This window comes from Canis lupus, chromosome 17 (assembly GCF_048164855.1).
Source record: "Canis lupus baileyi chromosome 17, mCanLup2.hap1, whole genome shotgun sequence".
NCBI classification, from domain to species: Eukaryota; Metazoa; Chordata; class Mammalia; order Carnivora; family Canidae; genus Canis; species Canis lupus.
In genome coordinates, this window is record NC_132854.1 from 13,283,853 (window position 1) to 13,311,648 (window position 27,796).

The 27,796-nt window shown below is 38.7% G+C and overlaps 1 protein-coding gene across 4 annotated transcripts in view; it reads right to left on the reverse strand.

Annotated features, from left to right (window-relative positions):
- IPO5 (importin 5) overlaps positions 1-14,472 on the reverse strand; it is a 57,057-nt gene extending 42,585 nt beyond the window's left edge. Inside the window, exons 1-3 of one of the 4 annotated variants that reach the window (XM_072782577.1) lie at positions 14,397-14,472; positions 13,923-14,002; positions 4,243-4,353 (exon numbers count right to left, since the gene is read on the reverse strand). The gene's annotated coding sequence lies outside the window, so the exon portion shown is untranslated. The remainder of the gene's footprint in view (positions 1-4,242; positions 4,354-13,922; positions 14,003-14,396) is intronic. The other 3 variants (XM_072782579.1, XM_072782578.1, XM_072782580.1) reach the window with 3 other exon arrangements.
- Between the last annotated feature and the right edge of the window lie 13,324 nt (positions 14,473-27,796).

Sequence of the window (27,796 nt, forward strand, 5' to 3'; positions counted from 1 at the left end):
TAAAACATTTGCTTTTAAGTGAATGACTTTAAACCTTCGCTGTATATTAAGAATCCAGGCCACTGGGTCCAGAATCTGGGCCGAGGCCCCGGGATGGCTATGCAATTGTGATTGTCGGCCAAGATCTTTTAGAGGATTCTAACCCGATTGGTGGGGAAAACTGGCTTAGGAAGTTTGAGCTGTGGCAGTGATGATGAACTCCCTACAAGAGGTCCGCAGGCCTACCTTTGTGCAACTGATGCTTCTTAGATGTGACGCTTCGTTGTTCTGAGGACACATTATTTATTTGAAGATAGACGATATGTAGATTAGTTTGGGGTAGGTTTTTTTGTTTGTTTCTTTGTTTTTTGTTTGGTATTTATTTAGGTCAGTGGTGGTCATATCCAGATTTTGAGGAAGCTTTTCCCTCACCCAAGATGATTAAGATGTGGGGAATTTCTTATCAAAACTGTTTTATGTCTAGGTTACCAGTGAAATAAGATAAACTGCGTAGAGGCTTGCTTAGGATATGGCCTGACCTCCAGTTACTTTTTAACATCTGCGGTGGTATGTGTTTTATGGGCAATGACTCTGTAGATTACATATGTTTGTTTAATGATTATTAAATAATAGAAATTCCAATGTAAGTCTACAAATATGTCAAGGAGCTTGTTTTTTGTTTTGTTTTGTTTTAAAGATTTTATTTATTCATGAGAGACAGAGCGAGAGGAGGGAGATGCAGGCTTCCTGCAAGGAGCCTGATGTGGGACTTGATCCCAGGACTCCAGGATCAGCCCTCAGCTGAAGGCAGACATTCAATCACTGACCCACCCAGGCATTCCAAGGAGCTTATTTTTTGGTGGGGCAAAGCACAAACTTATTATAACCTGAAATAATCAGGTTACAAATAAAACAAGTTAGTGGTGATATCAACTGCTAGAATTTGAAATGTCAGCCCAGCCTTATTTTTAATATTGTAAGTATCCAATCAAAGAGGAAGGAGATTTTTTTAAGAGTAATGAACAAAGAGATCCCCAAATGGGAAAAATTCCTATAAACTTGGAGTGGATATCAGCCATTTGGACAATTGAGACCGGTTTTGGTGTCCAGGAAGAAGCCCCAGTAGGAACTGCATTTTCAACAGCAGGCCTGCCAGTTTGGAGAGTTCCTAATGTTCAGCTTTCTGGGAATTTATTGCCCTTAGAAACTCATTTCCCATGGAGAGAGTCTTATTTGTTTATGAGTATTGTTTCCCCATAAGAAAATACTTAGATATTGTATAATGGCAGCCCACGAGAGTATAGGTTTATTTCCCAAGGAGATTGATGGAAGGTAAAAAACCTTGAACTGGAGTTGAATGGATTTGGATATTTAATCTCTTACTACTTATGTGAACTTGAGTGAGTACTTAATGTCTTTTAAGCCTCAATTTCTCATCTGTAATATGGAATAATAATGGTTATGAAGGTATAATATTAATCACAAAAGTTCTGACATTAAACTATAATTGGAAATGAAATGGAGTGGTAGAAAACTTTTAAGTTTTGCTCGCTCCTGATTAGCTGTCATTGCTTTGGATGGGTTAACGGAACAGCCAGCACCTGATACCTTTCACTTCAGCTTATTAGACCTGACACTACTTCCGGGGCATATTTGCTCAGAGCATTTACAACCCCTTGTGAAAAAGGGTGAGGTTGGGAAAATGGAAGACTGGAAGTTTTTCTCAACTGGGACATGAAATCTAGGTAGTTTAGTTTTTTGTTTCTTGTTTTTTAAGATTTATGTATTTGAGAGAGAAACAGAGATAGTAGGAAGGAGCAGTGGGAGAGAATCTTCAAGCAGACTCCCCGCTGAGCACAGAGCCTCAAGTGGGGCTCCATCTCACAAACCCTGAGATCCTGACCTGAGCCAAAACCAAGAGTCGGCACTTAACTGACAGCCAACCAGGTGCCCCGATAACTTGGGATTTTTTGATGTGTGTCAGAAGGTACTGCACAGCCTTGTCATGACCTACTTATAATAATACAGGAGGCAAGACTCCTTAACGAGAGAGCACAAAATCTTGTTTAGGTACTGCTCTTGGTTTGATGGGTTCTCATGTTGATGGAAGTGGCTGGAGAAGTTAGGTTTGGAAAACCCCTGTGAAAGCTTCTCTCAATTGGAGTAGAATTTGGTCTTGTCTGTCATTTCTGGTTTATTGGATGCTGAATGTAAGTAAAACAAGATTCTCCCTAATGAACAATCTGTACATTTTTAAAAGTTGCCACAGGACTCCAAAGGAACCTCAACTACTTGTCCTGGTAATTGTAAACATGTGCTGTCTGTATCACAATTTACAATGAGGGTTAGTTTAAATAAGATGAATGAAAATATTATGTATAACTATACATATATAAGGTGATGGTATTATTTACAGGTGTTTGTATTAATAGTTAACCTGGTACAATGAAAAAAAGTTGGCTTTGTTTCCTCATTTGGAAAAGGGGAACAATACTTCTTCATAGGGACATTGTAAAACTTAGGATAATATTTGTAAATGCTCATAGCATAGTGTCTGTATAGTACTCAGTAATTATCAGCTTCTATTAATTAGATGGATTTTAGGGTTAAATAAGAAATAGACAAGTAATTACTCTTAAAACTACATGTGATATAGATGTATGTATCACACTTGTGTGTGTATAAAGTGCATTTGTATATTTTCTATTAGTCACCCTCCCAATCATGCATAATTAAATAGTACGTTGACAGGTTAATGGTAGTTAATAGGCATTTGACTGATAAATAAGATTTCTAACTCTAATATTGATGCCATTTGTTGGTTAGAGAAGAATCAGCAAAAGAGATGAGAACTGTTGAGGAAAGCTGGTTGCTGGAAATAAAATGATGAACTGTTTACATTTCTTCAGCTGCTTTTTATTAAGACTTTCAAGCCCTTGTCTGAAGCGGTCTGTTACAGTCAGAGCGTGCCAACAAGGGGCAAGTGAAATCTTCATATTCCGAAAGGGCACTGCCCACAATAGTCAGCAAATTGTTGAACACAGGCAGGGGAAATTTGAATTCGATTAGTTTCTTTTCCTCTCTCTCTGTTTCTTTCTCTCTCATAGTTTTATATATGAAATTCACTGAATGTCTGCCGGTGGTTGGATACATTTTAGGAAGAAGTAGAGTTTGGAGGCTAGGATCACAGGCTCCAAGAACCAACCAGAATGAGAGTTCAAATAATGACTTTACAATTTACATGCTGTGATCTTGCTCAAGTTAAACTTTCTCAGCCTCAGTTCCCTCTTCCATGAAATGGACATAACAGAAGTATTTTCTACCATGTGTTAAAATACTTGGCGTAATGCCTAGCACAAAGTAAATGTTTAATAAATGTTAGCTGTCATTACTGATGCAGATGGATACCTCCAAGATTTATACATTTAATTCTGATTGCCATTTACTCGTTAGGTTATTATGTTTTTATACTCCTATTATATAAGCAGTCATGTGATCATAATGTATAATAAATTGTGGTTAAGGAAAAAAATTTTAAGTTTGATGTGATCCTCATAGAGCATTTTAAGGCCATTTTCAGTGTTAAATGCTACATTTCTTTGTCCAGAGTGGTAGCCATTAGCCATTATAGCTTTTGATCACTTGAAATGTGGCTAGTCTGAAATTAGGTGTGCTTTAAGTACAAGCTATAGATTAAATTTCAGAGACTTAGTAGAAAATTAAGAATAACAATTTTGGGACACTTGACTGAGTCAGTCAGTTAAGCATCTTACTCGATTTCAGCTCAGGTTATGATCTCAGGGTTGTGAGACTGAGCCCCACGTTGGACTCCACGCTCAGAGAGGAGTCTGCTTGAGATTCTCTCTCTCCCTCTCCCTCTCTCTCTCTCTGCCTCTCCTGCTTGTGCTCTCTCTCTCTCTCTCTCTCAAGTAAATCTTAAAAAAAAAAGAATAACAATTTTATGTTGATCACATGCAGAAATGTGAACTCAATGAAATAACATTGAGTTAAAGTGTTATTTATGCTTATTAATAAGTGATAATCATTAACTATATTTTTCTATTTTTACTTTTTCAAATATGAATATTAGAAACTTTAAAATTATAAATATGACTTGCATTTATGGTTCACATGCTATTTCTGTTCAACAGTACCTTTGCTAGAGAGTAAAAGAACCAACTAGCTACACACAAGTGTCCTGCATACTTTGTTAATTTAGATTTAGGAAGTGATTTGTCAACAAACAAAGTGGAAATCACTTACCTTATAGTGCTTTCTGTTACTTCCAGTTTTCTGACTTGATTCTCAGGGATTTGGAGACATGGTACAGTACTTCCTGAGCAGTGTTCCTTGCTTGGGAATTTCCTTTCCCTGCTGGTTTGACATTAAACAGATTTGTGAACCTTTAGAAAGTAGGTAGGACTTCAGATTTGAGCTTCTAGAATGAATCCTTATAAGTCAAGAACTAGTTAAGAACTAGAAGAAGGAAGAACATCTTTTTTTTTTAATGCTGATTATTTTCATTTAAATGTGGTGAATAGATTTAAAAACCATCATTTGCTGCATTTTAGCACCTGAAATAAAAATATACATAGTAAAAGAATTTAGTTTTAAGCATTTTTCCCTAGAACACAAGTAGGTTGAAAGTAAGAGGATGAAAAAAGACATACCATGCAAACAGTATCCAAAAGACAGCCAAAATGGCCATCTTGTATCAGACGAAATAGATTTTAAGATAAAATTATCTGAGACAAAGTAGGATATTTATTATGATAAAAAGATGGTCAATCGATCAGGGAGACACAACAGTTACAAACACGTGTACCCAATATACATGAAGCAAAACATGACAGAATTGAAGGAAGAAGTTCAACAAAATAGTTGGAGACTTCAATCTCCGCTCTTAATAATGGATAGGGGGATCCCTGGGTGGCGCAGCGGTTTAGCGCCTGCCTTTGGCCCAGGGCGAGATCCTGGAGACCCGGGATCGAATCCCACGTCGGGCTCCCAGTGCATGGAGCCTGCTTCTCCCTCTGCCTATGTCTCGGCCTCTCTCTCTCTCTCTCTCTCTCTGTGACTATCATAAATAAATAAAAATTAAAAAAAAATAATGGATAGGACCTCTAGGCAGAAGATTAACAACAAACAGAAGACATGAAGAACATTATATATCTAGACCTAAGAGACATCTGTAGGTACTCCATCTAATAATAGCGGGATACATATTCTTCTCCAGTGCACAGGGGCATTCTCCAGAAGAGATCACATGTTGGGCCATAAAACAAGTTTCAGTAGATTTTAAAAGACTCAAATCATACAAAGTGTGTTCTCTGTCCTCAGTAAAATGAAATTAGAAAGCAAGAACAAAAGGAAATTTGAGAAATTCACAAATAAGTGGGAATTAACCAGCATCCTTCTAAATAACAAACGGGTTAAAGGAGTCACAAGAGAAATTAGGAAATACTTTGAAATGAATTAAAACAAAACCACAAGAGACCAAAGCTTATGGATGCAGTGAAAGCAGTCCTCTTGGGATACTTTAGAGTTGCAAACGTCTTCAATAAAAAAGAAGAGAAAGCTCAAATCAATAGTGTCACCTAGTTTCTTAGAAACCAGAGAAAGGTCAAACTAAACCCAGATAAGCAGAAGAGATGATAAAACCAAGAAAGGAAATAAGTGAAATAGAGAATTAAAAAAAAAAAGAAGAGGAAAAAAGGCATTCCTTTGAAAAGATCAACAGAATTGGCAAACCTCTAGCTAGATTGACCAAGAAAAAAAAGACATAAATTACTAAAATTAAAAAGAGGAGGCATCAATATCCAATTTCAGGAACGAAATAATTACAAGGAAATGCTATGAACAATTGTATGCTACCAATTAGATAATCTGGATGAAATGGAAATCTCTAAAAAGTCACAACTACCAAAATGAATTAGAGAAGAAATAGAAAATCTGAATAGAGGGGAGCCTGGGTGACTCAGTCGGTTGTGTCCAACTCTTGGTTTCAGCTCAGGTCATGATCTTAGCGTCCTGAGATTAAGCCCCACACTCAGCTCCACGCTCAGTGGGGAGTCTACTTGACCCTCTCCCTCTCTGCTCCTCCTCCCCCACCCTGTTTGCTTGCTCACACACTTGTGCTCTTTTTCTCTCTTAAATAAATAGAATGTTAAAAAAAAAAAAAAAGGAAAGGAAAGGAAAGGAAATCTGGATAGACCCATAACAAGTAGAGAGACTCAGTAATAAAAATAATTTCCCACAAAGTTCCAGGACTAGATGGCCTTATTGGGGAATTCTACCAAACATTTAAAGAAGAATTGACACCAATCCTTTCTAAGCTCTTCCAAAAACTAGAAGCAGAATGAATATTTATTCTACAAGGCCAGTTTTAACTTGATACCAAAACCAAAGACATCACAACGACACTGCATACCAACACAAATATTGATGCAAAAATTCTCACAAAATCCTAGGAAATTGAACTCAGCAACATATAAAAGAATTATATATCATGACTAGGTGGGTTTTATCCTGGGAGTGCAAAGTTAGTATAATATAAGAATAAATCAATGTAATGCACCATATTAATGGAATAAAGTATAAAGATGACATGATTTTGCAATTGATGCAGAAAAAGCCTTTGACAGAATCCAACATGCTTTCATGATAAAAACACTCAACAAACTAGGAATAGAAGGAAACTTCCTCAAATGGATTGTCATCTATGAAAACTCCACAGCTAATATCGTACTTACTGGTGAAAAAATGAATGCTTTCTTCCTGAGATCAAGAATAAGAATGTCCATTTTCACCATTTCTATTCGACATTGTACTGGAGAATCACAGATATTATGATCTTGTATAGAGAAAATTCTGATGAATCCATTATTATTGTGTTATTAGAACAAATAAATGAATTCAGCAAGGTTGCAGGATACAAGATCACTACACAGAAAATCATGTACCATGTACTAGCAATGAACAATGCAGAAAATGAAATTAAAATCTCTGTGATAGCATCAAAAAGTAATAAAATACTCAGAACAAGTTTAACAAAATACAAGACTTGTACACTGAAAATATAAAATAGCTAAAGAAATTTAGAAAGTCTAAATAAATGGAAAGATATTCTATGTGCATGAATTAGAAGACTTAATATTAATATGGCAATACTCCCCAAATTGATCTACAGATTTAAACAATACTATCAAAATTTCAACTGCTTTTTTTCTTCAGAAAAAGCTGATCTTAAAATTCATATGAATTGTGAGAGACTACAAATAGCCAAAATAATCTCAAGCCAATAAAAGTTGAGACTCACACCTTGATTTTTTTTTTTTTAAGATTTTATTTATCCTTTCATGAGAGACACACAGAGAGAGGCAGAGACATAGGCACAGGGAGAAGCAGGCTCCATGCAGGGAGCCTGATGTGGGACTTGATCCCAGGATCACGCCCTGAGCCGAAGGCAGATGCTCAACTGCTGAGCCACCCAGGCATCCCTCACACATTGATTTTAAAACTTACTATAAAGCACAGAGATACTGGCAAAAGGATAGACACAAAGATCAATGGACTTGAATGAGGACTTCAGATATAAACCTTATATTTGTGGTCAATTGATTTTTGATGAGGGTGCTATGATGGTTGATTTTATGTTTTGGCTTGGCTAGCCTGTGGCATCCAGTTGTTTGGTTAAACAGTAGATGTTTCTGTGAAGGTGTTTGTAGATGTGATTAACGTTTATTGTAAGTTGACTCTCAGTAGATTGATTACCCTCCCTAATGGGTGGGTCTCATCTAACCAATGCAAGGGCTTCATAGCAAAGGCAGGTTTCCAGAGGAAGAAGGAATTCTGCTTCAGGACATAGAAATACCTTTTGGTTTGCTCTACAAATTTCAGATTCCATACTACAAAATCAATTCTTGCCTGAATTTCCACTTGCTGTCCTGCCCTAAGGATTTCACATGCCAGCCCCCATAATCACATGAACTAGTTCCTTAAAATAGGTCTCTTTATATATATCCTATTGGTTCTTTTTTTCTGGAGAACCCCAACAAATTCAGGTGCCAAGGCCGTTCATGTGAAAGAACAGTCTTTTCAACAAATGTTGCTGGTACAATTGGATATCCACATGTATATGAATGAAACTGAACTGCTGTCTTGTACCATATGCAAATCTCAAAATGGGGCATAGACCTAAATGTAGATGCTAAAACTGTAAAATTCTTAGAAGAAAGCATAAGAATAAAACTTCATGGCCTTTGATAGGCAATGGTTTCTTAGATATGGCACCAAAACTACAAAAGATGAAAAAAAGAGAAAAGATCAATTAGACTTCATCAAAATTGAAAACTCTGTGCTTCAAAGGAAACCATCAAGAGAGTGAAAAGGCAACCCACAGAATGGGAGAGAATATTTGCAGATCTTATATCTGATAAGGGACTTGTAGCCAGAATATATATAAAAAAAACTGTTATGCTCCATAACAAAAAGACACTAGATTAAAAAATAGGCAAAACAGACATTTAGATGACCTTCCCACACAGAAGATACATGACTGCAAATGGTTAGTAAGTATGCTCAAAGATGTTCAATGGCATTATATAAATACAAATCAAAACCAATAAAAGGGTATACCACTAGGATAACTATAATAAAAAAGATAATAGCAAGTATTAATGAGGATGTAGAGAAATTGGACCCCTCAAACTAGACCCCTGTGACATTGCTGATTGGAATGTAAAATGGTGCAGTCCATTTGACAGTTTGGCAATTCTTCAAAAGTTGCACACAAAGTTACCATATAATCTAGTAATTCTCCTAAATACCTGCTCAAGAGAAATGGAAACATGTCTACACAAAAACTTGTACATGAATGTTCATAGCAACATTACTCAGAATAGTCAAAATGTGGAAACAATCCAAAATATCCATAAACTGATGAATAGACAAAATGCTGTATGTCTATTTGGCAATAAGAAGAAACAAAATACTGATACATATTGCAACATGAATGAACCTTAAAAATACTATGCTAAGTGCAAGAAGTCAGACACAAAAAGTCACATGTTTTTTGGTTCCATTTATGTGAAATGTCCAAAAGCAGCAAATCCATAGACAAAGAAAGTAGATTCATGGTTGCCAAGGGCCTGGAGGGGAGAGGGTGGAAAGTAGAGTGGCTGCTAATGGGTATGGAGTTTTTTGGGGGGTGATGAAAATGTTCTGGAATGTGATGGTGGTGATGGATATAAAACTCTGGATACACCAAACAATTGTACACTTAAAAAGTTTGAACTTTATGGTATGTGAATTGTATCTCAATAAACGTGTTATTTTAAACAATACTTTTCCTTCGCGATCTGAAGGAAATTGATTCAAACCTCAGTTACTATTTTTTCTATTTTCACACTTTTTAATACAATTCAGACTACATGGATGATAACATTCATAACCTTCAAACTTTCTGAACATTCTTAGGCCATTATTTTGGAGGAAAGAGACTGGGGAGATACTGATATGATTTAGCATCTCACAGTTTGGATACTATGATGTGCACATTTTACCTCATGCATTATGATGGTGTTCACAGTGAGATATCAATTGTGACATCAATCTACAACTCAAATTTGCATGTACTGGCAGAAGAGATTTTTAGTGGTCTGTAATTAATGAGGTAGAAATTAAAGGAACCTCATAATATAGTTCATACTCTTCAATTCCACCCACACCATGCATTGTACTGCTCTATGCCACACTTAAGTGTTACCATTTTTTTTTTAGACATTTTACTTATTCACTTATTTAGCAAATATTTATTGTGCACTTTCTCTGCAGTGGGCACTCTTTGTGGGGATTGAACAGAACTGGGTTTCCACTTTTGTGGAGCTTATCTTTTAGAAGACTCCAGGCAATAAAAAAAGTCAACTGAGTAGATTAGATAAATCTTAGGACCAGTGAAAAGAAGATAATGAGGTCAAGAGTGATTGGTTGGACCTTGGGGAAGATATCTGAGCAGAGTCTTGAAAGATGAAACCAGTTGAAGAAATAGGTGAAATTCCTATTTCCATTGGAAGACACAACGAGTGCAAAAGCCCCAAGGCGGAATGGAGTTGGGTGTATTCCAGGAGGAAGGAAGGGTACAGCCAGAGAGGAGTAAGATATGAGCGGAGGGCTGAGAGGCAAGCAGGGGCCAGATTGCCAGGGGCATTGTGATTCTTCAGGAGTATGACTTATTTTATGTGGATCCCATTTTAAGGGATATGAGCAGTTTTAACAGGTCATTTAACATTTAAACAGTTACAGAAAGTTATTTTGGTGCAATATAGGAAACAGTAGGAGGGAGTGAGGAGGCTGGAAGATCATTAGGGAGGAGGTCACTGTAGTACTTCGGTCAGAGAATAAGGTGGCTTGGACTATATAGCAATTCCATAGTGTCCAGAGTAGTCTGATTGAGATAGTTTGCTTTCCAAAATAAGAGTAGGATGTAAGGTACAGAGGCAGATCCAAGTTTTGTGGGACCCGAAACTTAACACAACTTGAGGGCTCTCCAAAAGAAAAGTGAAACACTGAGCAAAAATGAGGTCCCCTCTATGTGAACAAATGGTCTGGAAGCTTAAGCTTCATGAGCTCCATGGTGAATCCTCTTCTGGAGGAAGTGAGATGGAGAAGTCAAGGCTGCCTAGGACTTGGTCAATGCCACTAAAACGAGGATGAGTTGGGGTAAGGTCTGGCGAGAAGAAACTGAGAGGTGAGTTTCATTCATGGTAAATTTGAGATGCTAAGGAGACATTCAAGTGGTGACATCCAGCAAGCAGTTGGACAGGGATGCCTGGAAGAGGACAGGGCTGGAAATACCCACTGAGGCATGTTATTCATAGCATATAAGGCTGCAGAAGTAGGTGGCATTGCCTGGCGAAGAGAGAAGAGGGTCAAGGATTCAGCCCTGAGACATCCTGGCGCTCAGAGGCTAGGCAGAGGAGGATTATAATTCATGCACAATATAAGTATAATCCTAAGAGGGAACTGATGGTGGTACATTGAACATTATTAGTCATGAGAAGGGAATTAGATCTCTAGTGGCAAGGAATTAATACCTGGGAATCCACAAATGAATGTCAAGATAGTTGGAAGAGCAAGTAGGCAGAGATGTTAAAGAAAAAGCCAGTACTATAACATTTGAAAGGATTATTTTGTATTTGTATTTTCTTGTACTTGAGGAGTAATATTTATTTTTTCTAAATTTTCTTCAGCTACTCAGCGCTCTTAACAGTCTAATCTACCTCTCTCCCTTCTCACTGAGAAACAATGCTATAACAATATGAAATTAAAATAATTATTTAAAGACATTAGTTCAAACTAATGCTGAGATGTCAGATGGTGTCCTCCTCCCAGCTCAATAGAAGTGTATATCTAATTAGCTTTCTTTATGCTAATGTTTTTGCTTGATTATCAGAGAGATAATAGTTTTTGTCCTTTTAAAGCATGAGGGAAAGGAGTAGGGGAAAAGCAGGAATGTGTTTTAAGTTCTTACTGCCATGTAAAGTAAGAATGATATTGAAACCATGTTGTAAAAAGGCTTGTGTTGCTTGGATTCAGCTGAAAGTCAAGTATTTTCTTTTAAAACAGAACTGCATATGGAAAATCTGATAAAGCACAGCTGAAAACTGGACTATTGATTGGTATTTACATCTAAACACCATCATTTATAAAGGGATTACATAATTTCTTATTCAGGTTGGATTCAGGTGAACTAAGTTGCAGGGATTTCTGTTCTTCCAGGGGCTTGGCCCGTATGTGTTGACTGTTTTAGTGGTTCTGAGCTACAGAATTAGGGCTAAGTCTCTTCTAAGGAAAGAAAATTATTCTGTTTAAAAACTAGAAGAAAATGACAAGCTGTAGAGGAAAAGTGTAAGTGTTAGGTTATAAAGTATATTAAGTCAAGGTGAGAAGATAGAAAGTGAAAGTGGTCCTATTTTTAACAGGTTGGTCAGGGGCGATCTTTCTGAAGAGGGGACATTTTAACATCTGGGAAGGGATTGCTCCATGACAATTTTCTGAGAGAGCAAAGTTATTTCAGAGATTAATATTAAAAATATTCCACAGTTGTGTATCAGTTTTGTTATTCACAATATACTAGCCAATGAGACTTCACTCCCTTTCTGTGTCTGAATGCTAACCCTCTACATTATCTCATTCAATCATTATGTTTAACCAGTGAGACTCCAACCATTTTTTCATCGAAAAAAAAAATGCATTGGGGTCAGGGGATCCTGGTTCCAGTGGGAACTCCACCGCTAACCAGCTATAATCCTGAACTTGGCCCTCAAGGCTTCTGTAGGCCTCCACTTGTTCATCTGTAAATCCAGAGCATTGGACTAGATCCCTAGGGTTATCTTCCCAGCCACTGCATTTGAGGATAATTAAGTCATTATTACACTGTGTTGAAATAGGGTGATGACTACAGAAGCCACTTAGGTTGCTCATTCTGAAACAAAAATTGCTCTGAGGTTTGAGGTCTTATATCACTACCTGCTTTTCTTGAAAGCATTTTTTTTTTCTTTTTCTTGTCATGTGCCACTTAATGTAGCTACCAACATAAAATGATGGCTGTCTCTACTCATCAGCTGCTCTCATCATTTGGTTTGCTGTGTGCTTTGGAAACCAGATAACTGTGTGCATTAGAAGGATATAAAATAGGCACAGAGGATAGAGCAGAGCATATTTCCTGTAATCCACCTCATATGGGCTTTAAGACAATTATTACTTGGCCACCCAGGTATTTTTAATTTGAGGGTTCATAACTGTGTCCCAGTTGTATAGCTCTCCCAAAATGCTTACACAATGCTGTCTCCCACTACTAGAGTTATGGGTGTTTCAGCATATATACATGTAAGTGAGTGATGGAACAATAGAGCAAAACTGATTAGAAAGGTCTAAATTAGGGGCACCTGGGTGGCTCATTGGTGGAGCATCTGCCTTTGGCTCAGGTTGTAATCCTGGGATCTGGGGATCAAGTCCCTGTACCAGGCTCCCCACAGGGAGTCTGCTTCTCCCTCTGCCTATGTCTCTGCCTCTCTCTATGTCTCTCATAAATGAATAAGTAAAATCTTTTAAAAAAATTTTTAAAAAAGGAAGGTCTAAATTAAAGTCTCTGTAATAAAGGCATTGCCATTGACAAGTCCCCTGCATCTAATAATTTTCTTTGTGATTTGGCTTTTTTTGGGGGGGGGGGAGGTTATATTATTTATTTTAGAGAGAGCATGTGTGAGTGGGGGAGGGGGGCCGACAGAGGAATAGGAAGGGGAATCCTAGAACCCAAAGCTGGGGTGGAACTCATAACCCTAAGATCATGACCTGGGCTGAAACCAAAAGTCAGACGCCTAACCGACTGAGCCACCCAGGTGCCCTGGCTTTTTTTACACCTAGTTAGGGGATTAAGTTCTAGGAGAATCAGGTAAGGCAATCCATTAGGTTAGTAGGTTTTTATCACTTAGTGGTTGATTTAGTCTTCCCTGCAATGAAAATGAATTATGTTTTCCCTCCTTTACTTAACTAGTAATCTCTGAAATTAAAATAAATATACTGAGCCTCTGAGAGGACACAACCGTAAGATATTTAAATATTTTTAATATATTTAGAGGCCTAAGATAGGACCTCTAAAAATTTTAAGTAGAATTTATTTTGAGACATGAGAAATTAAGAATCAGTTCTTAAAAGTCAAACTTGAAAACCCTTAAAAGCCCTAAAGGACTTTTAAGGGCTTTCCTTCTATAGGAAAGTAGGATACAAAATCCTGGTGGATTGGACTTTGGTTAGTCAGTGAATAAATAGTGAAATGATCATGAATATCACAATTGTAGGAGAAAGTAGGACCTTTTTGTTATAAAGGTAATAATGCAATTAGCAGTGGCCAGACACAGAACAAGGTCTGATGATAGTCTTACTTGGATACTGCAAGGATCCTTGTCAGGGAGAATAGCTGTGCTCATACATGGGTCCTGGAAAGGTTTTTCCTTGGAACCACCTAAATGAAATAAAAACTCATTTTTTTTATTGTTTCAGGATAACTGCACATATAGTTAGGACAATGGTCTACGTTCTTTTGGGCAACCCTACTCAAGTGATGCTTTCTTAAGTACATGGAAGCAGTCAGCAGCTAATTTAAGACACAGTATCAAGGAACAGTGAGCAATCATGATATTTGCATTTTTTCATTCTAGCTTTCTGTCTAGTAAGTTCTCTGTCCTTTCCCTTCCTCATTGATACTACTATGGGGACTCCAGAAGGTAAAAGAGCTAAAAGGGCCTCCTGGATCTTACACAAAGAGACTTTCCCTCTAGACCCACTCAAATTGGTTCCTCGGTATGGATTAAGTTCTTAAACTTTTCATCTAAATTTGAGGTTTGGAGATTACTTACAGTAGTCAAAGCTGTTCTCTACACTGTGGTTGCTCCAGTCGTGGGATGTCATTAATCCCACAGTTCCGGCCTCATGGTCACCATGGAGACATCTGACTGCAATTATGACCCGCTGGAGGTAAGCAGTGTCATGCTGTTGGCCTGTTTCAATTTGCCCACCATATAAGCTTTATGGGCCATCTAGGCTTTCAGGAATCCTAGGCTAACCCATCTGTTCCCAAAGCCACAGAGAGGAAAGGGAGCTCTGACCTTTGAGAACTCAAAACCCATTGAGGGCTGCTTGGATTGGGCACACATGTCATCAACTTCAGCTTTGAAAATATAGGTGTAGTTTCCTTATCTGTGGATTTCAATTTTATTCTAGTAATCAACACCAAAAAAAGAAACTGATCTCTAAAATAGATAAAGATACATTTCTATGGAAACAAAAAAACCTCCCTATTAAATACGTTTTTGGCAGTTTGGTTTGTAGTTTAATTTCTTTTTTCTTTTTTCTTTTTTTTTTTTGTAGTTTAAGTTCTTAAATTATATATTCACTTACCAAGTTTGGCCTAGGTTGTCCTGGTCCTCCGTGACCTAGTTTGCTACATCTAGCATTTCATCATTCTGTTTGTTATAATTTTTATAGATAATTAAGCTTTAATTAAAACTAAACTTTTTGCTTTTCAAAATTGTTTCATAGGACATATGCAGACCCTTTTGGATGGGTCATACTTTTTATTGGTGACGTCTAAGCACTTTCAAGGTCTCTGCAAATCCTGAAATTACTTGGCTCCATTCCTTGCTTCTTTGTCCTCATTTCCATCACATGATGTTTTGGCTCATGGGCACAGGTGATGGCAGAGGGGTGTCCTCATGGCGTTTCACTCAAGGATCCTACCAAGAATCCAAAACTGGAACTTTTGCAGCTTAAGAATCAGTGATTGAATGATTATAAGCTGGTTATAAGATGTATGAAGAGCATACTAAAAATGAATTCCAGCCCTCCCTCCAACCTTTTATATATTGACAGTTGCTTTGTTTTTTGGAAGGTTCTTGCTAACCTCGGCTACCCTGGCTGAACTTTGGGCATTACAAACCTACACCAAAGACTGAATTCAGGGAAATATCTATCGATTTGTTCATTAGCAGGCACAACAAGTGGAAGAATAGCTGAGCAGGGAGCATCACGGTGGATGAAGACAGTCTAAAGGATCAGGTATGGGAAGGACTGTGGTGGATGTTTTCCATTGTGGCCCTGCTTACCTTTTATTCCACTCACTATCTAGCCACAGATGAACCAGAATGGTCTTGGGTTATCAGAAAGCTCCATGACTTGTTTTTCTTCTCCTTTTTATTTTATTTTTTTTTAAAGATTTTATTTATTTATTCACGGGAGACAGAGAGAGGCAGAGACATAGGCAGAGGGAGAAGCAGGCTCCCTGCAGGGAGCCCAATATGGGGACTTGATCCCAGGACCCTGGGACCATGTGCTGAGCCAAAGGCAGATGCTCAACCACTTAGCCACCCAGGAGTCCCATCTTCTCCTTTTTAAAGTGTAAAATTAAAAAAAAAATAAATAAAATGTAAAATTTTTAGGGGCACCTAAAGTGGTTGAGCAGCTGCCTTTGGCTCAGGGCGTGGTCCCAGGGTCCTGGGATCGAGTTCCACATTGGGCTCCCCACAGGGAGCCTGCTTCTCCCTCTGCTTTTGTCTCTGCCTCTGTCTCTCATGAATAAATAAAATCTTAAAAAAATAAAAGAAAAAACCCCTCGTATCCTCAATTCTTGACTATTCAATGAGCTCATATTGTGTTCAAGTGATCAACTGTGATGCCTTCAGCTGCCCCAGAACTGGTCATCATTTTTTACTCTTAACTCTCAAATCTTACATCTACCCACTCATAAGTGGGTACACACTTCCTTCGTTCCTACCATCAAGAGCCTTATTTTTGGGCCTGTTGAGCCTACAGACTTAAAAAAAAACTTAAAAATATTTTTGAAATGTTCACATTTAAATGAAGCAACATGATATATTATTATTGAGATGAAGGGAAAGGCCTGGAAGCAAAGGCCTTGCTTTGCCCATCCATGGCCATACCTTTCATGAACATGTGCGCACTGAGCCTCTGCTGAATTGCTTATCTTGAGATGCACATTTTCATGTTACATCATTCATTTAGGGAAACAGCTCAGCTATCCTCTCAGCTGGGGTTGAAGATGGATCACCTCATAATGTAATTCAGACAAAAACTGGGTTTATCTTTTCAGGCAATAATTTCAAAGTGTCATAGAAAATGAAGCACATTTGCCCACTGGCCCCTTCTCTGTCAGTTTTTGCACCAATATAGAGAGCCTGTTTTGCAGGACTTACCACTCCAAGGTCCCTCCTGCAAAGTGTCTCCAATATAGAGAGCCTGTTTTGCAGGACTTACCACTCCAAGGTCCCTCCTGCAAAGTGTCTCCACGATCCTCTATTCAAAAGTTCATCTCTGAAGGAAGTAGGGAGCTTTTGATGCATTTTATGGTCAGCTTCCATTCTATGAAAATCTAACGTGAGATACGAAAATTCTTTCAAACCATTGATTCATAAAACTAGGAAGAACTAGAATAAATCAAATTCATTTGATTAGGACTCATGTAATTTATATAATGGAGGATTAGGTCTCAAATAACCAACCCAGATATTAAGAGTCTAGTACACACTTAACCTTTCAAAAAGAAAATTTTCTGAGCTCAATTAGTTGAGTGTCCAACTCTTGGTTTCAGCTCAGGTTGTGATCTCATGGGTTGTGGGATTGAGCCCTGGGTGGGGCTCCTTGCTCAGTGGGGAATCTGCTTGAGATTCTTTCCCTCTGCCCCTCTACCCCATGCATGGATGTGTACATTCTCTTTCTCTCTCAAAATGAATAAATAACATCTTTTAAAAGTAAAAGATTTTATTTACTTATTTGACAGAATGAGAGAGAACACAAGCAGGGGGAGTGGCAAGAAGCACAGGGAGAGGGAGAAGCAGACTCTCCACTGAGCAGGGAACCTGACACAGGGTTCAATCCCAGGACCCTGAGATCATGACCTAGGGCAATGTCAGATGCTTAACCAACTGAGCCACCCAGGTGCCCCAAATAAATAAATATTTTAAAAAAAGATTTTTTTTCATGGGAAAAGGATCTGAGTAGACATTTTTCCAAAGAAGTTATATAAGTAGCCATTAACACATGGAAAGTTGCTCAGCATCATAAGTTATCAAAGAAATGCAGAGCAAAGCCACAATGAGATACCATTTCACTCACTAAAATAGCTATAATAAAAAAAAAGTCAATAAGAACAATGTTGGTGAGGGTGTGGAGAAATTGGAACCCTTGTTCATTGCTGGTAGGAATACAAAACAGTGCAGCCAATTTGGGAAACAGTCTGGCAGTTCCTTGAAAATCTAAATAAAGAGTTAACCATTTGACCGAGCATTTCTATTTCTAGGTATATACCCAAGAGAAATAAAAGCATATGTCCACACAAAAACTGGCATGTGAATATTCATAGCAGCATTATTTATAAAAGCCAAAGGGTGGAAACAACTAAAATGCCTAATAACTGATAAATGGATAAGCAAAATGGGGTCTATCCATACAATGGAGTATTATTTGGCAACAAAAAAGAATAGAGTACTGATCCATACCACAACAAGAATGAACTTGGTAAGGAAAGAAGACAGAAGACCACATATAATACGATTTTATTTACATGTAATATTTAGAATAGGCCAATCCATAGAGATTAGTGGTTACCTAGGGCTGGAGGAGATGGGGGTACTGGGAATGATAGCTAAAGTGTATGGGTATTTTTTGAGTTAATTAAAATATTCTAAAATGGGTTCCATTATTGTGGCACAACTATTAATATACTGAAAACCATTGAATTGTGCTATTTATTTATTTATTTAGTAGGTTCCACACCCAGCATGGAGCCCAATGCAAGGCTTGAACTCATGGCCCTTAGATCAAGCCCTGAGCTGGGATCAAGAGCCAGGGGCTGGATGCTTAACTGACAGAGCCACCCAGGTGCCCCCAATGGTGCACTTCAAGTGGGTGAATTATAGGTTATGTAAATTATATCTCTAGCTTTTCTATCTCAGTTGTTGATTATCCTGACTGCCAGAAAATACTTTCTTGTATTCAGCCTCATTGTTTTTGCTCACAGTAATCAAAACTCATTTCTTCTTGTTTTGTTTTTGGTAATGACAGAGAGAAGTTAAAAAAAAAAAACCCACAAAAAAAACTTCCTTATCTTGAATCATAATTCTAACAGGCAAAGGTTATTAAATTATCTGTTTGGGGGAACCAATTTCAGTGTCTTTAACCTTTTCTCATAGAATCTATTCTTACACCGTTGATCACCTCTGTGATCTTCTTGCTCTTATGGCATCTTAACCTCTGGGCCTCAGGACCTTCATCTATAAAATGAGAACGTTGGACTAGATTTCAAAGAGCCCTTCCAGCTCCGAAGTTGTGTGAAGGCCAGTACCCTTTGAGAACAAATGGACATGTAAGAGATCTTCCCAAGCCATTGTAGGCATAACTAATCAGCTATGAAAAGAACCTGGAAATGCATTGAAGTAGCAATGTTTTGAAATAAGTGAACATAGGGTGAAGTGGACACAGGAAAAGACTAAGAGAACCCTTGATTTCTGCTTCTATGACTCTTGGTGAGATTTTGGAGAAATCACATGACCTTTCATGTACACTTTCTTTTATGTAAAGTGGGCATCATAAAACCTGCATACCTCGCTCTGAGACATGTTCCCATTGAATAATTAAATGAGCAAATATTGTATATGCAAAGATTTTTTTAAAAAATATTTTATTTATTTGACAGAGAGAGATAGCACAAATGGGGAGCAGCAGGCAGAGGGAGAGGGAGAAGCAGGCTCCCCTCTGAGCAGGAGCCCATGTGGGGCTCAATCCCAGGACCCCAGGATCATGACCCGAGCTAAAGGCAGACACTCCACTGACTGAGCCACTCAGGTGCCCCTGTAATGCAAACATTTTAACAATGGTTTATATTCAGTTCAAATGGTTTGTAATGCAAAGATTTTAACAATGGTTCATATTCAGACAAAAACACTATAATAATTGACAGGTTTCTTTCCTTCAAAAACACATCATCTAATTTTTTTTTTTTTTTACCTATTTCACTTAGGTCTTCTCATTTCCTCTTAAACTTAATGAATATGACATAGTAAAATTTAAAGCAAATGTGAAAATGAAAGCTTATTGAAATGATAAATGTGAAAAAAGCTAAGAACATAAAAAAGTTAAGTTTTCCTTTGAATTTGGCATTGGAAAAGCTGATGTGAATTGTAAATTTTTTTTTTTTTTTAATGAAGTCACAGAGAGAGAGAGAGAGAGAGAGAGAGAGAGAGAGAGAGGCAGAGACACAGGCAGAGGGAGAAGCAGGCTCCATGCACCGGGAGCCCGATGTGGGATTCGATCCTGGGTCTCCAGGATCACGCCCCGGGCCAAAGGCAGGCGTCAAAACGCTACGCCACCCAGGGATCCCGAATTGTAAAAATTAAGGATATTTCTAGTTGGCCCTTCTTCTACTCCTGATTTCACTGTTAAGCTGTCTTATCTTTTTAGTCAGATCGCAGACACCAGAGGTCAAGGGACCATGTCCGATTTCTCCTTTGTAACACCTCACTGCCAATAACAATGCATGTGCCTGGTATTTACTCAGTTAAGTACTGATGTTATTTGTTGCCTGGTAATGGAAGAGGTTAAACTGGTAAATGTAAACATAAAAAGAAAAATTTTGTAGTACAGATAGTTTTTTTTTTTTTTTTTTTTTTTTTGGTGGGCCTAATAATTTCTGAGGACCTAAAAAGCTAATGAAAAGCATCTTGGGCAATGACAAAAAGGATATTCATGAGGCCAAGAGTTAGAAACAGACATGAGAATGACAGACACAAGAGTTAACACCCTGAAATGAGTGCTGATCTTCAAAGTGGGGGGACCATATGCTTTCTTCAGTGATTGCGCCATTGCTCAAAACAGTATGGAAATTTCCATGCTGGGAATTTTTTTCAGTCAGATTGCCATGTTTAGGAGAATCGCCCTCATTACTTACACTCACGCAATGCGGTTACTTGTGTTTCTTTTTTCTTTCCTGTAAGCTTCTGAATTATCAGAGAATAGGATACTTGGTACAGGTGACATTGGCACTCTGCCAATTACTGTATAATTGGAGTTAGAGATGGGCCTACCTAAGAGGAAGGAAGATGGACATCTAGGGCTGAGATTGATGTTATTGTGGGTGCTTTCAGGGGTGTTATTGCATCCTTAAAACAACCGTTGAAGATAGGTTGTTTAAGGCACTTTGCTCAAGAATTAGGGTGCATTCAGGAACATACACGTCCTGGATCCTGGACGAGTCCAGATGGGCTGTGCAAAGTCTGAAGCTTCTGATAGATATCCCTATGGCTGGGGGTCACCTGGCACTTGGCTCACTGCTGCCTGGAAGGACCTCTGGCGACCCAGCAAAACCACCATGGCTTCTTAGGAGAGCAAGAAGTGCTAATGAGTGGCAGTAGTGGTTGCTAGCTTTGGCTGAGGTTCTGACTCACTTTCAGTGCCAGGGCTAAACGTGTTCACCTGGATAGGGCCAGGCTGTCCCAAGGCCACTCTCTTCATCCAGGAGCTAAGGACCCATGCTTTCCCTTTCTCAACCCTGCGGTTTTCTTGTGCTCCCCTAGGTTGGTCTCAGGTCTTCCTGAGCTCTTGTTTTAAGAATAAATGTCATGGGTGACCTCTTCAGAGCTTTGCTTTCTGATTTAATAAAAAAAGAAAAAGAAAAAGACAGGTTTTGGCTGTTTTAAAATTTTATTTTATTTTTTATTATTTTTTAAAGATTTTAGTTATGAGAGAGAGAGAGAGAGAGAGAGAGAGAGAGAGGCAGAGACACAGGCAGAGGGAAAAACAGGCTCCATGCAGAGCCTGATATAGGACTCAATCCTGGGTCTCCAGGATCATGCCTTGGGCTGAAGGCGGTGCCAAACCACTGAGCCACCCGGGCTGCCCTAAAATTTTGTTTTAAAAACAATTGTACTGGGGCCCCTGGGTGGCTCAGTTGGTTTAGTGTTGGACTCTTGATTTTGACTCAGGTCATGATCTCAGGGTCCTGGGATGGAACCTTGAGTTGGGCTTCATGCCGGGTGTGCAGCTTGCTTAAGATTCTCTCTCTCCCTCTCCCTCTGTCTCGCTGGCCACCCCTCTCTACAAACAAACAATCATACATGTTTAGGTCAATTGGAAAAAGTTTAATGTGGAAACGTAGAGATCATGTACTCATTAAAATGTATTATAAGACATTGTTACAGTGTAAGGCTATTTTTAGATCTAGAAGACCACACTGAGGGTCTCTGGATGGTGGAAATGTAAAAATTTTAGTTATTCTTACATGTCTATTTTTCAACGTGCAGATATTCTTTCTATATGAATAAAATATTATTTAAAAATGATTCCAGTAATATTTTTATTGTGATAAAAAACAAAATTTACATTTTTCTTTTTTTTTAGATTATTTATTTATTTATTTTAGATAGAGAGCATGGCTCTCTAAATATCGAAGGGGAAGAGGGAAAGAGAAACTCTAAGCAGACTCTGTACTGAGTTTGGAGCCCTACACAGGGCTCTGTCTCACAACCTTGAGATTATGACCTGAGCAGATACCAAGAGTCGGACGCTTTACTGACTGAGCCACCCAGGCACTCCATTAATATGGTTTTAAATAATCAGTTTAGGAGATCAAAAGCTGTTTATTTTTCTCTATAATTCTATTACTGATCATCATTTTACCTGAGGTAATGGATGCCTTTGACTGAAAAGGGGAGCGTCATCCACACTGAGTCAGGGAAAGGAAAATAGGAAAGAGAGAAAAGACAAGCCATAGATAAAATGTTAGTATTCAGAATTTGTAAAAATTCCTACAAATGTGTCAGGAGAAGATGCACAGTAGAAAATAAGCAAAAACTTGAGCAGACACTTAATAACAGAGAAAATCCAAATGGCCAATAAATGAAACCATGCTCAACTGAAGAATATCAGGGAGATAGGTGCAAGTTTTCACTACAATAAGACACAATCATGCACCCACCAGAATGGCTAAAGTCTGCGTTTCGGGATGCAAAAAGAGCAACACAAACTCATCCCAGAGCTGATGGGACTGAAAAGTGCTACAACCTTTTGGAAAATAGTTTACTATTCTTTTATAAAGTCAAAAATAAGCATATCCCAGGACCCCGCAGTTTCTTTCCTGAGTATATGCTCTAGAAAAAAGCACACACCTGTGCACTGGGGTATAACAATGTTCATGACAGCATTGCTCATAACAGCAATTTAACATTCTCCAAACTAGAAATACCCGAAAGCCCAACTGCAATAAATGGGCATAAATAAATGGGCAAATAAATTGTGGCACATTCGTTTGATGGAATACAGGGCTACAGCCACCCATGTTAAGGATGAAACCCACGAACATGATGTTTAGTGGAAAAAGCTAAGTTCAAAAGATTCCATATGATGGCTTCCATTTGTGTAAAGTTTAAGTTAGGCAAAAGATACACTATATTTTTGGGGAAGCATGGAGATAGTGAGTGTACGGCACAAATCAAGAATTCAGCACCACAGGATAAATGTGGAGGGTTATGGGTGGCGAGGAGTGTGTGGGGCAGGAGACTTCTGGAGCGAGGGTACTCTCCTATCTTTTGACTTCAGTGGTGACTACTTCAGAGTTAAAAAAATTATTTCCAAATTATTACAAATTTATGGGAAGATGTAAAGAGAGTACAGAAGGCCCTGAAGACCCTTTACCAAGCTTTCTTCTAATAGTTGCAACTTAAATAATTATAGCACAAATTGATGTTGGCACAATGTATGTAGACAGTTCTGTAGCATTCTATCACATGTGTAGTTTCCAGTGTCCACCTCTGCCAACACCATCCAGAACTGATCTGTCACCACAAAGATCTTCCTTGTTCTGTCTCTTCCTGGTCATCACCCTCTCCCTACCCTGGCCAGCCGGCCCCCGCCACCGTCCATCCCCGACAAACAAGCATCTATTTTCCTTCTGTAAAACTTCATAGTTTTTGAGAGTGTTACATAGATGGAATTGTACAATATATGATATTTTTGAGATTGGCTTTTTTTCAATCAGCATAATGCTCTTGGGATCCACCCAGATTGGTTTTATTATTAGTAGAAATAGAAATTAGAAGAACAATTATTGGTAGAAATTGTTCCTTTTTGTTGCTCTGTAATATTTCACTTTATGGATCTATCATTGTTTGGTCAGCCAGTCACCTGTTCCAGGATACTTTGGTTGTTTCTGAATTTGTGCTATTATGTATAAAATTGCTATAAACATTTGTGTACAGGCTTTTGTGGGGACATGTTTTTCCCCTCTCTCAAATAATGCTCAGGCGTGCAATTGCTGGCTTGTGTGATGATCATATGTTTTAGTTTTATAGGGAACTACCAAAGTGTTTTCCAAAGTGGCTGCACCATTTTACATTCCCACAGCGAAGTATGGGAATCCAGTTTCTCTGCATCCTTGCCAGCATTTGGTATTGCTGTTATTTTTAATTTGAGCTGTTTTGATAGGGCATGTAGTGATAGATCATCATGGTCCTAGTTTGCATGGTCTTTAGTGGCTGGTCATGTTGAACATCACTGGAGCAGGGCAACGTTCTTTCTTCTAACTTGGGTATTGGAGACTTTAGAATTGCATATCTCCTGGACATACAGCTCTGTGATGGCTTCATATTTCACAATGCTATAATTAATGAAAGAAGAAAGGAAGAGCAGTGAGTTTAATGTTTTGAGATATCGGTTCCCTACATCCATTTTAAAATATAGCAACCACGAATAAGGCACTGAAGTAGCCTGGCTAGTGGCAGATAGAGTAGGGAGTCGGGCGTGCTTGGGTGTGAAGCCTTATTTTCACTTGGCTGTAGCACCTACTGTGTGAAATAGGCTTCCAAAAAAAAAAAAAAAAAAAAAAGCAAACCTCTTTCCAAAGGAGATTGACTCAGAGTAGTTCAAACACAGAAAAAACAAAAAACAAAACAAAACAAAAAAACCATCCATGACACATAGGCATGGCATAGGAGTTTTATAGGAGTTTTATGTGCTACAAAGGGGAGTCTTCATATCAGAATAATTTGAGTGAAAACAAGAAGCCCTGAAGCGCATTTCCAGGAAGTTGGGAAGGGCTTTGAAGGAGTGGCAGTGTAAGAGTCCTTTAAAAGGCTCTTGCGGTGCAACAGAGGAGGGATGGGGCAGGAAAGTGTTACCTGTCATTATAAACACTTCGCTACTATGTCTTACTTTTTTTTTTTTCTAAAGATTTTATTTATTTATTAGAGAGAGAGAGACAGGGAGATAGTGAAGGAGACAGCGAGAGAGAGAGAGAGAGAGAGAGAGAGAGAGAGAGAGAATGGAGCAGGGAGGAGAGGGAGAAGCAGGCTCCCCACTGAGCAGGGAGCCCAATGCAGGGCTCCATCCCAGGACTCTGGGATCATGACATGAGCCGAAGGCAGACGTTTAACCAACCGAGTCACCCAGGTGCCCCACTATTTCTTACTTTGATTAGAAAAGAAAAAGACAGGGACGCCGGGGTGGCTCAGCAGTTGAGTATCTGCTTTCGGCTCAGGGCATGATCCCGGGATTGAGTCTTGCATCTGGCTCCCCAGAGGGAGCCTGCTTCTGTCTCTGCCTGTGTCTCTGCCTCTCTCTGTGTGTCTCTCATGAGTAAATAAATAAAATCTTTTAAAAAAGGAAAGAAAAAGACAGAAAAGAAAGAAAATATTTGGCAGAGAATCTTGTACTTGTTTTCTAGGGCTGCCATCGCAGAGTACCACTGACAGTGCAGACTGGGTGCCTCAAATGACAGAAATGTATCATCTTATAGTTCTGGAAACTAGAAATCCAAGATCAGAAAAAGTAGAATTCCTCTATTTGAGAAAGCTGATGGAGCAAAAGAAAAGCTTCAGGAGTTACTTTTCTTAGTTATCAGGAAATTCAGGCATTCAGGGATAGTAGTTCTTTATCCCAGTTTCTTGGAATCTGCAGAGTGTGCTGCAAATGGTCGTTCCTGCTCCTGCACAGTATAATATTGTTCTCTCGATCTCTTCACCTACTATCTTTGACATAGATATTATTTACTGAAATGAAACAGCACTGTTGTAAGCACTTTCCATGTGTTAACCCTTTGACTCAACACAAAACCCAGTGAAATAGGAGCCAATATTCCCAGTTTACAGATGAGGACACAAAGGCATCAAGAAGGTGACTTTCTCCTTGTGTCAGAGCTAATTACTTTCAAGTTAGGCTGTGAACACAGGTAGTCTCTTTCCAGAGCCTGTGTTCCTACGTGCTCTGCTGTAGTATCTCTTAGATAATGAATACCACAATCGTTATAACAAGGTTTCACCTAAATGTCAGCAAGGTCCTTTTTGCAGTTTCTTGGCATATGGTATGAATCTTCTTTCCAGCTTTATTGAGATATAACTGGTATATAATGTTGGATAAGCTTAAGGTGTGCAGCTTGATGATTTGATAGACACAACATATCGTGAAGTGATTACCATAGTAAGGTTAGTTAATGGATCCATCAGCTCACATGGTTAACATTTTATTTCTTGTGGTTAAAACATTTAAGATCTGCTCCTGGCAAGCTTCAAGTATACAATATGGTATTGTTAACTGTAGTCACCATGCTGTACATTATTACATCCCTGGAAGTTATTCATTTTTTCAATAAATTAATTTTTATTGGTGTTCAATTTACCAACATACAGAATAACACCCAGTGCTCATTCCGTCAAGTGTCCCCCTCAGTGCCCGTCACCCACTCACCCCCACCACCCGCCCTCCTCCCCTTCCACCACCCCTAGTTCGTTTCCCAGAGTTAGCAGTCTTTACGTTCTGTCTCCCTTTCTGATATTTTCCACACATTTCTTCTCCCTTCCCTTATATTCCCTTTCACTATTATTTATATTCCCCAAATGAATGAGAACATATAATGTTTGTCCTTCTCCGACTGACTTACTTCACTCAGCATAATACCCTCCAGTTCCATCCACGTTGAAGCAAATGGTGGGTATTTGTCGTTTCTAATGGCTGAGGGAATATTCCATTGTATACATAAACCACATCTTCTTTATCCATTCATCTTTCGATGGACACCGAGGCTCCTTCCACAGTTTGGCTATTGTGGACATTGCTGCTAGAAACATCGGGGTGCAGGTGTCCCGGGGTTTCATTGCATCTGAATCTTTGGGGTAAATCCCCAATAGTGCAATTGCTAGGTCATAGGGTAGCTCTATTTTTAACTCTTTGAGGAACCTCCACACAGTTTTCCAGAGTGGCTGCACCAGTTCACATTCCCACCAACAGTGCAGGAGGGTTCCCTTTTCTCCGCATCCTCTCCAACATTTGTGGTTTCCTGCCTTGTTAATTTTCCCCATTCTCACTGGTGTGAGGTGGTATCTCATTGTGGTTTTGATTTGTATTTCCCTGATGGCAAGTGATGCAGAGCATTTTCTCATGTGCATGTTGGCCATGTCTATGTCTTCCTCTGTGAGATTTCTCTTCATGTCTTTTGCCCATTTCATGATTGGATTGTTTGTTTCTTTGGTGTTGAGTTTAAGAAGTTCTTTATAGATCTTGGAAACTAGCCCTTTATCTGATACGTCATTTGCAAATATTTTCTCCCATTCTGTAGGTTGTCTTTTAGTTTTGTTGACTGTATCCTTTGCTGTACAAAAGCTTCTTATCTTGATGAAGTCCCAATAGTTCATTTTTTGCTTTTGTTTCTTTTGCCTTTGTGGATGTATCTTGCAAGAAGTTACTGTGGCTGAGTTCAAAAAGGGTGTTGCCTGTGTTCTCCTCTAGGATTTTGATGGAATCTTGTCTCACATTTAGATCTTTCATCCATTTTGAGTTTATCTTTGTGTATGGTGCAAGAGAGTGGTCTAGTTTCATTCTTCTGCATGTGGATGTCCAATTTTCCCAGCGCCATTTATTGAAGAGACTGTCTTTCTTCCAATGGATAGTCTTTCCTCCTTTATCGAATATTAGTTGACCATAAAGTTCAGGGTCCACTTCTGGGTTCTCTATTCTGTTCCATTGATCTATGTGTCTGTTTTTGTGCCAGTACCACACTGTCTTGATGACCACAGCTTTGTAGTACAACCTGAAATCTGGCATTGTGATGCCCCCAGATATGGTTTTCTTTTTTAAAATTCCCCTGGCTATTCGGGGTCTTTTCTGATTCCACACAAATCTTAAAATAATTTGTTCTAACTCTCTGAAGACAGTCCATGGTATTTTGATAGGGATTGCATTAAACGTGTAAATTGCCCTGGGT